Source organism: Pseudophryne corroboree, chromosome 4 (assembly GCF_028390025.1).
Source record: "Pseudophryne corroboree isolate aPseCor3 chromosome 4, aPseCor3.hap2, whole genome shotgun sequence".
In the NCBI taxonomy this organism is placed as follows: domain Eukaryota; kingdom Metazoa; phylum Chordata; class Amphibia; order Anura; family Myobatrachidae; genus Pseudophryne; species Pseudophryne corroboree.
The window spans coordinates 66728911-66743214 of record NC_086447.1 but is presented as its reverse complement, the minus strand read 5'-3'; the positions used below and the strand labels follow the sequence as shown (position 1 = coordinate 66743214).

The 14304-nt window shown below is 43.9% G+C and overlaps 1 pseudogene; it reads left to right on the top strand.

Annotated features, from left to right (window-relative positions):
- Positions 1 to 14304, top strand: part of LOC134908897 (cytochrome P450 2K1-like) — a 154019-nt pseudogene that overhangs the window by 59573 nt on the left and 80142 nt on the right.

The following is a 14304-nucleotide window of genomic DNA, read 5'->3' as shown; positions in this document are numbered from 1 at the left end:
ACCTGCTATTATTTCTATTAGACCTGTCATTCCTTCCTGCTTTTTGCACCTTGCACTTTCTAGCCAGCACTTTCAGGGAACCCTGCTCTGCTGAGCTTCAGCACTATTCCTTTTATTTTTTAAACACATCACTTCATTTCATTCACTGCTGTTTTGATATACAGCGTCCTTGCAATTCCCCTCACTATCTGCATGCCATTTACTAGTCAGGCTGCTGAGACCACCTGCCGCACGTTTTGCCGCGCTCCGGAGCCGTTGCTATGCATGACACCAGGTTTGTTTAGCTTAGTTACCAGTGTCATGGAGTGGGAGGAGACAGCAGGGGATGCATTAGGCATGTCCGGACTTGTCTCAGCCCACGTCCTGATGCTGCTGGGTTGATTGTGGTGCCATTTGAGGCTTATATTTCATGTTCTGACAACAGTGTGGTTAGCCCCTGAGGAAGACCAGTTGGTTGAAACAGCTGTCGGGCTGTGTTTGCTGTATTTGCTGTACTTCACCATGCCGTTTGGTTAAGGAATAAATCCTGCTTTTCTTTCATCTACACGTGAGTGCTGGCTTGTCTACTTTTTCTGCATCGCTTGAGAAGTGAGTGTTTTATATTTATTGCTGCCTTGCACCACCATTTTTTGCTTTATATACATAAGGCTTTGAGTGCTGTCGTGATTTTATATATATATATATATATATATATATACTATTGCTTCTATTACAATCCACATCTCAGATGCGGATGGGATTTGATCACAAATTTCCCAAATTTGCATTGCAATATATAAATTGCAAGGATGTATCAAACATTGTTAGCAGGAACAGAGCTCGCGGGAAAACTGCCCCGTAAATCCTCTCCCATACTTCTCAGGGTATTTATCATAGACAAAACCTTGAGAATATGAGCCGGATGTAAAGGCATCCAAGTTCGCACGACGTGTACAGTAGGTGCCCCACCAAACTCTGACATTTTTTAAAGGGGCATTCATGCCTTGTAAATGATGGCTCCTTTAAAAAACATCTGAGTTTGGGTGGAAACCCACACATCGGGCGAACATGGACGGCATTACATCCAGCCCCATGTCTGCTCATGCACCATGGCTATCCCCCACTCCCCCACCCCACTCCACTCTGCTCTGCTACACTAACCGGCACCAAGTACTGGTGACCGGTGACCTCCAGTCATCTCATTTTGTGCTCTTGCTCTGTGTGACCCTGGTCATCTGATCCATGTAGTCAACTGAGATGCCGGCCAGTATTTCACAGTATTTCAGCTCCCTTTACAGATCAGATGACCAGGGTTAGAGTGCACAGTGGTCAGATGACAGGGTTCCTCACCGATCAACGGGTCCTGGGTGCACGTACAGTAAGTGTTTTTTTTTCTTAATCTGTGATCAGTTGGGGGTCTATCAGACATACATGGCTAATCATGGCTTATCACAGAAGCTTACTGTGTGCTCTGCTTTCTCTGCTAGCTAGAGTAGGTGAAATGGGGGAAGACTTAATAACGCCATATGAAGATGGTGTTATTATCACAGGGCTCCCTCAGGTATTTTTTCATAATTTAGATTTATTAAATTTGAGCAGATCATATTTTCCGTTACAAGTCATAGAAATCTGATCTGCTTACTTAAAAAAAAAATAACACAATAGTAAAATAAAAAAAAATAAAAAAAAACACATTAAGGGAAATCTAGAGGAACGTGTAAGTTATTTTCAGCCATAAGATGTTATCTATCTGTTAATGAGAGTAATACGGAGAACCTAATAAATATTGAATCACTAGCTAAAAAAAAAAAAAATACTACTGCTTTTTATTTTTATATTTGTGGGGATTTTTTGTTAAATGCTTTGTATTGTACTGTAGCTTGCAAAGACCTACGGCTCGGTGTTTAGCATTCAAATTGGCATGAAAAAGATGGTGGTCCTAGCTGGATATGAGACTGTAAAAGACGCTCTTGTCAATCATGCTGAAGAGTTTGGAGAGAGGGCGATACCTAAAATATTCACGGATATGGACAAGGGAATGGGTGAGTCAGCTTGAATTTGTTTTCCATTGTTATCATTGTTTTGTTTTAGTCAAAATTATTACTTAATGCACAATTAATCAAATTTAAGAAGAGTGTTGACCCCGCCCAGCGGTGCCGAGAGGGGTTTGGCGGGGTCAACACTTGTCTTAAAATTGCTCAATTGTGCATTAAGAAATGCATTCCTGCGCTGTATGTACTGAGTCATATATCTGTGTCTGTTCCTGTATAGAGTATGCCTGTTGCTTTTCCATCTTATCATATAATATTACATTACACCATATTAATATTATATTACACCATCATCAATGACAATGCCTGCTCTTAAAGGTGACGATTTTTTTTGTGTTGTATTTCCTAAATATTTTTTAATTAGGCAGTAACTAACATTTGTGCTTTTTCCCTTAATGAAAATGTGGATAAAACATGGGACTGAGAATGCAGTGAAAAGGTTAATGATTTACTGCCAGCACTGATGGAGACGGAGTAATAGTCAGTTTGCTATGTGTTGATTCACAGTGGTGGAATCTCTATTTTGGCTGCTGGACAGAGCGGTCACTCTCCATCGAGCTATCCACTTGGGTGCCTGGGGTTCTCATGAACTAGGACCCCAAGACAAGACAGACTCACCAGAGATGCCCCTGCTAAGGTGATGGAGCCCCAATATGAAGTCCCAGCTAAGACCTCCACAGACGCTGACCCATCTGGGAATGCCAACTGGACATGACTTTCTCCAATCCACGGCTGTAGGACCCAGGAGCTGTGCTGCGGCCACTGCTGCCTCCCAACACCCACCACACCCCCCATCACCACCTTTCACCAAATGCTATGGCTCTGTAAACCTAAGCGATGACCCCAAGCCCCCACAGGCCTACCTATCAAGATGAGCAAGTATGTGAGAGGAGATCATTGGGACCACGTGGTGGCTGCCATCTTACTACCTGCATACTTCATGACTGCTGTAAGGCTGCCACTGACTGCACCTGGCTGCATCTGGAGGAAAGAAGAGAAGGGCAGCCTGTTGCCCCAATGCAGCTCACTGTCCTGCCACCAGCTCCCCTACTTGGCTGATTCAGCTGCCCAGACATCGGTGGTCCCATTCTCCCCCACAGCACAAAGATGAGGACAGCACCAGCCGAAGTTGGCAGCACAGGTTGCCGAGGCGTCCTGGTGGGATCCAGCTGACTATAGGCCGTCAGCTTTCTCCTGCTGCTGCAGGTTATTTTCTTCTCATTTTAACAGTTTTTAACCCCTCCCTCCCCACTTCAACCCCTATTGTTGTAATTTGAACTCTGTGACTTTTTATATTGCTGGACTAATTTTATATACTGTCCTCAACATTGTTTTATGCGCCACTGTGTTTCACTTTTCTCTTATATTTTCTTCCTGTGATCCCACTGTATGCTTTTCCTCTACAATCTGCACATCTTGCCAGCAGCAGCCTACACAGCATCCCAGTGGCTGCCTCGGATGGTTCCTCTATTGGCAAGATGTACTACACATTGATCTAGTCCACAGGTTCTCAAACTCTGTCCTCAGGACCCCACACGGTTCATGTTTTGCAGGTCACCTGTAGATTTCTAAAATGTGACAGTTGGTGATACACAGAGCACCTGCTGGGTGACTTGGAAAACATGAACTGTGTGGGGTCCTGAGGACAGAGTTTAAGAACCACTGATCTATCATACTGGGTATATCATACTAGACACGTGTCAGTTGTTACCATATATGTTTTGGGTCCTTGTATTTCTTATCATAACCTTTGTGGCGCACCCAACATCGCTGCCACAACTGGTACGCTCGTGGATGGGATAAAAAATACATGGGTCTGATGCTTATGTTGGGACCTTACTATAGCAGAAGGTCCAGTGGCGTAACTCCTGGACATAGTGGAAACATTGGCCTCTGTGCTCCTGCTTTCATGGGGTCACCAAAGACGAAAGACAGAGGGTGTTGCTGAACTAGAACAGATCTCTCTACGCTCATTTCACAGTGATTTGCCACAGTCACTGCTGACAGCGGTCCTTGCTCACAAGTCTCCTTTGTAGCCCCCTTGAGCTGAAGAGTTTTGGAATGTGTAAAAGCAGCTGCAGAGTGGGGGCACAGCAAAGTGTGTATGTAGTGAGCTACAGCTCTGCTGTTGTATCTTATATGATGAAAGAAAGGAGAGCAGAAGTTGTTTTAAGGAAGTGCACTAACTGTTAAAATAAAACTTTTAGGTTTTTTTTTATTAAAGCTTGGAGAGAGATAAAATTGTGAAAGATGAAGTACCAACCAATCTCGGATTAATGGACTATGCTATGATGCTCTTCCGTAAACTGCTTCCCAATGTCGACAATAAGGGGGACATTTACTAAGCAGTGATAAGAGTGGAGAAGTGAGCCACTGGAGAAGTTGCCCAATGAACCAATCAGCAGCTCTGTATAAATTTATAGTATGCAAATTATAAATGTTACTTCAGTGCTGATTGGTTGCCATGGGCACTTCTCCACTGGCTCACTTCTCCACTCTTATCACTGCTTAGCAAATGTCTCCCTAAGGATCTTCTGATCAATCGCACTCACCATCTCCCTAGACATCTATCAATATCTTGGTCTCTTACTAGAGATACCCTTCTTCATTTCCCCATTTAATCAACATACTGTAAGCTTCAAGCCCTAGGTCAGCAGGGGGATCCAATATCTTGGGAGGTCTGCAACTTTTTCCCGATTTCTCAGCATTGACTATCTGTAAATGTAGACTTTTTGCCCCTATCACCTCTGCTCTTCACTCTCAAGAGATCCAGTATTGTTGGGGATTTCTTGTGAAATTAATTGTCAACCATGATGGCTCATAGTATGTTATCTCCACTTTGGACGCTGGGTTAAGCTCCTCTCAGAGTGAAACATTCCTATCAGGTTACCAGCTTCGACTAGGAAACACCCCTCGCCTCAACCGGAATGGCCCACATCCTAACTTTTTGGGGGGGTTTTACAATTTTTTGGTGCTTCATTTTTTTCATGTTACCTACTCGGGTTGTGCTGGGCTTTATATACCACTCTGGGCACAACCTTGTCTATATCGGTAGATTATGTGAGTTACTGGTTATACAGTACAATGGGGCAAGATGGATGACCCCACCGTGTGCGTCGCGGCCCGCATTGCCGACACCACCGCCCGCACCCCGGCACTGCCGACACTGCCGGCACCCGTACACTGAGGACACGCCCGGCACTTCTGCACTGAGGACAACTCCGACACTCCCGCATTGTCGACACTGCCGACACCTCTGCACTGCCGACACTGCCGGCACCACCACACCGAGGACACCGCTGGCACCCCTGCACTGCTGGCACCACCACACCGAGGACACTACTGACACCCCTGCACTGCCGACTTTGCTGGCACCACCACACTGAGGACACCACTGGCACCTCTGCAGTGCCAACACTGCCAGCACCAATGCACTGAGGACACCGCTGACACCCCTGCACTGCCATCACTACCGCACTGAGGGCACCACTGACACCTCTGCACTGCCGACACTGCTGGCACCACCACATTGAAGACACCACTGACAACCCCGCACTGAGGACCCTCTGTCACAGTAAGTGCACTATTGGTGTAGCTAACCTGCACTGCATCTGACCTGCACTGTGACACATGCTGTATCTGACCCATACTGTTTCCGACCCACATTGTATTTAACCTGCACTGAAACCCGCGCTGTTTTTGACCCACACTGTATCCGACCCGCATTGTATTTGACCCGCAGTGCATCCAACCCGAACTGTATTTGACCTGCGCTGAATTAGTGTTGTTATTTTGCTTAACTTCTTAACTTTTTAATTATTTGATTATTTTCATCTATTATCATAGGCTAACGCAGGTGGGGTTTCCGGTTGCCTGGAAACCCCCGTCCTCTTGGCCAGTGGCTCAATGTGGCTCTTATGACAATAGCAATAGTATATAATACGACTACTAGAGCTGCAGCCACATCATGCAGTGTAAGGGACAGAGCAGAGCTGCTGCACATGCCCAGTGGTAGCAGCTTATTCTACCTAGTTTGCCATGTGTGGATCTGAGTCCTCAATCAGTGCATTGGACCAGAGAGTAGCTACCAGGAAGAAGAGACAGGAGCCTTATCATGAGGTGGGAGAATGTGAGCTTAGAAAGTGCAGTACTGGTTCTGTTATGTTTGTGTATTTATTTATTATTTAAATATGTTTGCTACAGCCTATACTAGTGTGTTCGATATTAATACTGTATTCCATACAGTATCCAGTGTATAAAAAGACCAATGTTTACATTTAATATCCATGGGCGTTACTAGGATCTTCTAACCACTCTCCCAGACTCCCACACTTGCTCCAGTGTTCCGCAGAGTGGGAGATTGTAGATTGCATTTGGAAACCCCCCTCTAGAAATCCTGCCTTTGCCACTGATTATATCGCCGTACTCTTATCTGACCCTGATCCATCATGTGCATTAGCCTTATACATATTGTATTTTACAAGCAAAGGGTGTCATTCCGAATTGATCGCACGTACTGTAGCAACTTTTTGCTGCCCGTGCGATCAACTAGACGCGCCTATGGGGGGAGTGTATATCTGCATAGCAGGGCTGCGATCGCTTGTGCAGCCCTGCTATGCAAAAAAAGATTCTGTAAAAGAAGAGCAAGGTAAGAGTTACTTACCCTGTGTGATCGATCCAGCGTTGCAGGTCCCGGAATTGACGTCAGACATCCGCCCTCCAGACGCCTGGACACGCCTGCGTTGGACTCACCACTCCCCGAAAAACGGTGAGTTGCCGCCCGGATACGCCTTCCTCCTGTCAATCTTCTTGCGGTCGCCGCTATGACCGCTTTCTTAGTTTGTAGCGTCGCTGCCCAGTGACTGCCGTCGCCGGGCAATGACGCACCTGCGCAATACGGCCGCCGCGCATGCGCAGTCCCAACCCGATCGCACGGCTGCGAGGAAGTGCAGCGTGCGATCGGGCCGGAAGAACCCCCCCCCCCCCAAGTCATTATCAACATACTACTGTATATTGGGGGTAATTCAGATCTGATCGCTGCTGTGCATTTTACATTCTACTAATATATAAAAACACGGGACTTTGATTAGAATGACATACAGTATGTGTGAATGTCTATTAGAATAAAGACATTTAAATCTGTGAACATTTCAGGACTTATTGGGTCATATGGTGAAAACTGGAAAGTAATGAGAAGATTTACAATAACCACATTACGTGACTTCGGGATGGGGAAAAGTACGATTGAAGATAAGATTGCAGAAGAAAGTGCCTACCTAACTGACCATATTGCGTCCTTTAAAGGTACAGTACTGTATGATTGTCATAGAGTCCCCATGTATGGAAACAGATGCAGAATAAACCGCAAAATCAGCTTACATTATACCTGAAAAAAAACTCTAGCAGAATAAACCTACTCTCACGCAAGAAGTGTTCCACTCTGCAACTGCAGCATATGCACCCGAAGACACTTATACACCACTTGTGCCCATGTTGCAAACCATTTAATTACATATAACAAATGCCAGAGCTGGTCCTAGGCATATGCAAACCAGGGACGTGCAGTGAGATAAACGGTATAGGAGCGCTGGCCAGTACCAGAGCCAGATATGCACAGTGCACACAATATATGAGCCAAAGGGTTAATGTGGGCTTTATACACAGGTGCAGCAGTATATACATGTGGGCAGTATATACATGTGGGTATTATACACAGGTGCAGCAGTATATACATGTGGGCTTTATACACAGGTGCAGCAGTATATACATGTGGGCATTATACACAGGTGCAGCAGTATATACATGTGGGCATTATACACAGGTGCAGCAGTATATACATTTAGGCATTATACATAGGTGCAGCAGTGTATACATGTGGGCAGTATACACAGGTGCAGCAGTGTATACATGTGGGCAGTATACACAGGTGCAACAGTGTATACATGTGGGCATTATAAACAGGTGCAGCAGTGTATACATGTGGGCATTATACACAGGTGCAGCAGTGTATACTTGTGGACATTATACACAGGTGCAGCAGTATTTACTGCTGAAAATTTGCACTGCCTCACCCGTTATAGACTTTTTACTTCAGAGTTTTGACTATAAAAATTATTAGAATAATACAAAAAAGATATTTCTAATATATTCTTTACATTTTTCATATACTTTATAAAGTCAAAACTCTGGAATATACGTTAGTATGACCGGAAAGGCTCTGCTTCACCTGCCTCACCTCACCGCACGTCACTGATGCTAACTAAGCAGATACCTAGGGCATTTGGCATATCTATGGGAATGAATGCCAAGCCTAGGGCCAGCTCAGCTTGACAGGGGCCGCTGCGGTTTTGCAGGGCATCTGACTGATCTGCACTGGGCAGCTTCTGTTCCTCCTCTCTTGAGCTGCATGGTAGGTTTTTTCTTTTTAAAGAGGGCGTGGCCGTGAGGGGGTCCATGATTAGGCCATACCCCTGACTTTGCCGGGGACCGGGCAGTCTGTTTGCAGCCCTGCTTGCTATGTCTGGCTGGCTTCTGCGGTCACTCGACATGGTGTGTGGTGACTGGAGGGGACAAGCTGTGTGTGTGTGCATATGAATGTGTGTGCAGTGGCTGGATGGGACAGGCTGTGTGTGTGTGTGTGTGTGTGTGTGTGTGTGTGTGTGTGTGTGTGTGTGTGTGTGTGTGTGTGTGTGGTCAGGCTGTGTGTGCGTAGTGGTAAAGATGGGTGGGAAGGCTGTGCCTGACACGGGTCTTCTGAGTAGCTACTTAGATAGGAAAGGGGTTCACCTTCTCTGTGACTAAAAAAGAGCAAACTTTAAAAAAGGGGATACTCCCAGCGCTTACTCTGCAACCTCTTGAATGACCACTAAACTCTAAATGCTTTGTTAAAATAACAAATATGTTATTTATCCTTAATGTAAACTGTAATATATAATTAAAATTGAATAAAAAATATCACAATTTAATATCAACTGTAATATACAGTACACCAACAGTATTTGAACTTTTGAAGTAATTACAACTTTTTCTTCAGTAGTGGCTGGATATCTAACATAATAGAAAATGTAAATAGGTGCCTAATACCGGTATACATAAAACAGACAAGTAAAACAAACATAAAACAATTACATAGATATTGTCAATTTTTCTCCACTCCATTAAAAACAAGTGCTCGGGTTGTATTTTGGATTCCCCGAAATACACCCCAAGCACTTGTTTTTAATTGAGTGAAAAAGGGAGAATACAGGGGAATTCAATTGTTTTGCGTGCCCAATTTCCCGTCTAAAGTGATTGGAGATCGCGGGGGCGCAATTCAAATGTGCGGGGGGGGGGGGGGGTTTCGAGCTGATGTCATTCCGACAGACTGGGTCTAGCCATGTGAAATTGGGGATTGGGCGCACAAACCGGTCACTTTTCACTCATTTCTTGCCAGCACGGGGGCTGCAAGCAGAAATGTCAGCGCCGGCCATCTGCTGGCTGCAAGCAGAAATGTCCGCGCCGGCCATCTACTGGCTGCCGGCGAGATTAACAATTGAATCCCCCCCACCTTTGGGTCGGTCTTCCCATATTTTTAAAGTGCCAATCACTTGGCCACTTTGGCGTGCGCTGTCCCTATTTAAAATAGGAGGGGATAGGGCATCAATGGTCTTGCTAGCACAGAGCACCAAAAAGTTGTGCCCATTTCCCCACCAATCCTGCTAATCTCTGGTACAACCGCAGCCTGAATTTCTAATGAGTATGAAATAACTATTAAAAATATTCCCAACTGGAAAAAAGACCCTAAATTATAATAATGCATAATGGCCCATTGTCCTCTTCTGTTGTCACCTTGTTACACTGTGGAAATACATTGTTTCCTTGTATAGTTTTTTTTGTTTGTTTTTTTCATTTAGGAAAGCAATTTGATGACCTCATGATCTTGAACGCTGCTGTGGCCAATATCATTGTGGTGATATTACTAGGACATCGCATGAGCTACGAAGACCCACAATTTAAAAGACTACTAAGCTTGTCCAATGAAAATATTCGGCTTTTAGGAACACGGATGGTTTCGGTAATATTATTATTATTATTATTATTATCATCATTGATAGGAAGGCACCTCATTGTGCTGCAGCATAGGACAGTTGGGGAGGCCCACTTGCATCGGTACAAATCCGTCTCAATGCATCTTTATATGCAGCATCAGAAGCAACATGAATACTTGCACCAGCTAAAAGCATGTAATATGGGCCTGTTTTTGTTCCTACTGTATTATTAACCTCAATGACATTAATTTTTACCCATTTCCAGTCAATTTTGATGAGCTCACAGCTCAAAATATCCTTCACCAATGTTGACCAAAGGCTAGTTGTCTTAAACTAAGCAAAAAAACAGCGGCAGAAATACACAGCATGTATATCCGTTTGAAAATGTGTTGCAAATTAGTAACGCATCAGAGCTAGAACCAATGAAAATGTCTATTACAAAAAGACTGTTCCTAATGCCCCCCAAAATACAGCCCATTATGAAAAGGTAAGTTGTGCAAGTTGGAATTTTGGGCCCTCCCACTCATCCTTATGTTGGATATTAAAAAGAACATGCACAGTTTAATAAACCAAGCACTTCAGCGTCAGGGACTGACACTTTTGTGGATTAAGTACTTGGTTTGTTTGGGACCCCAGAAACCAATTTTTAGAAGCACTACCTCTGATCACTAATGAGGAGGTTGAGAGTGTTAATTACAAATTATTATAATTTTGTCCAATATAATTCATGAACTCGCAGCAAATGACATAACATGGAGGAGGTGCCTAGATGGTTAAAATCCCTACCTCTACTAACTTTGGCCTCACAAATGGAGCATATACCTTCACAAACATTGTCAGGATTTAGGTATAAATAATCCCAAAAGGTGGCCTTATTGGTCTTCTGCCGAGGCATCACAATCATTTTCTTTCTATCACAGGCAAGAACTGCTGCCACTGGTGGCTGACTTACCCAAACAACATCATCAGCATTTTCATCCTCCTCATCATCATCATTATAATAATAATAATAATCATCATCATCATCCTCATTTGCATCAGATAGTACAAAAATATCTCTGTCATCTTGTTCCACTTCCACACTAGCATCCTCGATTTCTTTTATGTCATCATCACCATCTTTAATTGTACTGCTCATCCCCACATTTACAGAGGGCACAGAAATTGTGGAAGGAGGCTTCCCTACAAGTACTGTATCAGCAATTTCAGACTCACACATAGCTAACATGGACACCACTAGACTCTCCACAGAGCTTTATGAACATAGTTTGTTCCTCAGCCCTAGTGTTCTTTTTTTGGAGAGGGCACTGATGACTTGGTAGTTTTTAAGGTGACACCTCTACCTCTTTTTTAACATTGTGAAAGAATTCAGTTTCATGTACCCTTTCTTAAACTTTCTGCCCCCGAATCACCTTTAGTAGATGTTGTAGTACTATCATGACTGGCAGCAGCCACAGTACTTTGTTATTGCTCCTGATAGTCAGTCGGCCAATCGAGATCCATATCAACTCACAGCGCTTATATTATTAACACAGTATGTGGCATGGCACCTACTGAGAACTACTGTAACACAATGCCACTGTCTGGACCTGAACACACACAATTTCTCTATACAGTATTTTGCTTTGTTTTTTTAATTATATCTTAACTCTAACCCAGTGCTTATATTATTGATGTGGTGGCATGGCTTGGCCCTGAACACATACAAGTTTTTTTATATATATTTAAAAAAAAAAATTTTGTACACTACTGCGAATAACTGCACTTAATTGATAGTAATGGAGGCACAAAAATTTTTATTTTATTTTTGTGGGTACCTGTGTGTACCAGTAAAGGTGTAATGCTGCCCTGAGGCAGTGACAAAAAACACCACCAGTGTGCACCAAGGGTACTTGCTGCCCCTGCATTATATTAGGAGAACTGGGCTGCATTGCGGGCAGTGACAAAAAATAACAACACCACTGTGCACCAAGGGTTAACGCTGCCCCTTTTTATACTAAGAGTTCTGGGCAGTGACAAAAAACCGAGGGTTAAGTTGCACCGAGGGTTAAACCTTAGTTAAATACAGCACCAGAATGACACACTTATCCAAAATGCAATTAAACAATATAGATGTTCATGCACTATGAAAAAAAACAAACAGTGTTTTGCTGACTGCCTTCATCAAAACTAGCTCATCCAGTATTACCATGAATAGTCAGGGATGGGTGGTCTTCAGTATCCCGGCGCACAGTATACCGGCACCGGAATCCCGACAGCCGGCATACCGACTCCTTTTCTCTCTCTTGGGGGTCCACGACCTCCTTGGAGGGAGAATAGATAGCGTGCCCGCAGCATGCCCACAAGGGGCTCATTTGCGCTCGCCCAGCTGTCGGTATGCTGGCGGTTGGGATTCCGGCGCCGGTATGCTGGTCGCCGGGAGCCTGGTCGCCGGCATACCCTACTACTTCCGTCGGGGACATGTGGGTGCCACTGTTCATTAAACAGTGTCCTCTTGTCCACTTTAACTCTATTCTTGATTGTAATCTGTGTGCTTTTGTGAACTGAATTCCTGATATCCACCCAACATCTCCAGTTGCCCTGTGTGAAATGGCACCCAAATCACCACTGTGAAGATGACGTTTTGTCTCGTTGTGGAGTGAGGGGGGGAAACCCCAGCAGGCACTCAGATTCCCTCGGAAACCGGAAGTTCAGGCGGTCTCAGTGTCTTCACATTGCCTACTCTGAAGTATTGTGGTCAGTGAGATCTAGAATACTGGGGGAGATTTAGAGAAACAGTGGAGCGAGATAAAGTACCAACCAATCAGCTCCTGTCATTCTTTCAAACACAGCCTGTAAATCTCACCCACTATGTGCAGTATGTACCATTGTACTGAGCTGCAGAGAATATTCTGGATCACATACTGTAGGTCTAATCTGCCAAATAACTGTGCTCTTTCTATATGTAGAAATGGAAAGTCATAAGAGGAGAGCCTATGAGTAATCCCATATTCTATAATATCATGAGTTACTTTTGTACTTTGTATTTACAGATTTATAATATGTATCCAATCCTGGGATTCCTGCCCGGCACTCACAAAACTATTGTAAAAAATGTGGTAGAGATCCTGGAATTTATAACACAGACGTTTGTGAAGCATCTAAAGGACTTAGATGAAAATGATCAGAGAAGTTTAATTGATGCATTCCTCGTACGACAAAAAGAGGTACGGTAACACACACTGTCATTGGGGGGGAAGGGGTTGTACTCTAAATAAAAAGATGCCTCCTAGTGTAAGACGTTTCAAAAACACCAGTGTGACAGTACACTGCACATGTAATCCACATGGACCTGTACCAAAAAGAAGTGATGATGAGGTTCATCTTCCCAACTGAAGTTACTTTCCTGGTCCAGTTGCTATAGATTAGATTTGATCTGAATATGATTACCTGTTGATGAGAAGGAGAGAAGAGGAGTCAATTCGCAATTTATATCCGTTGAAGATGTAACTAATTTTAAGCAGGTATTACACTTCTATTGATTTTAAGTTGGCACTTTATAATAGGCACTGTAGCGTCCTAAAGGACTTGTGTCCTAACCTTTCTAGTGAGCCTATGCCACTCACTCCCTGGGTCCATTAGTTATGATGACCTGACCACCATCCAGGAGGTTGGTGAAGCACAGGGTGCATTGGTGCCCTGTTATGGGATTGGAACATCGGCACTGCGTACAAACACGGATTAGACCCTTAGTAACACTGTAACGTTTATTGGGTAATTGCAAGTTTCAGGCACGTTGCTGTTAATTGATTGGCCTTCTGATAAAATGCATAGACCAGTGAAAGCAAAATACGGCTATGAGGAAACTGCAAGTATACAGAGAAACGCGTCAGGCCCTTCTTATTGCTATAGAGCATACATTTTGTCAATATTGTTGGTTTTAAACACAAAGTAGGACTCACAGTTCACATCTACACTGTACACATATCAGAAAGATAACCTCATTGAGAAGGATAATAATCATCTAAGGAATGTAATAAAGCCTATTCCTAGTATCTACATGGCTGAGGCTAAGAACCTACTGATGAGAGACCATAGTGAACATTAAGTGCCAAATTCAGTCAGACACAACAAAGCTCATCTATGTCTTTTGCTCCTATCAAGTCTGTGACTTTATGCTATACTGCTACAGAGCCCTTCCCTTGTGTACAGCCATGTGTCTACATATGCAAAGACTGAGATGCCAGCTTTGAGCATCTTTATACACC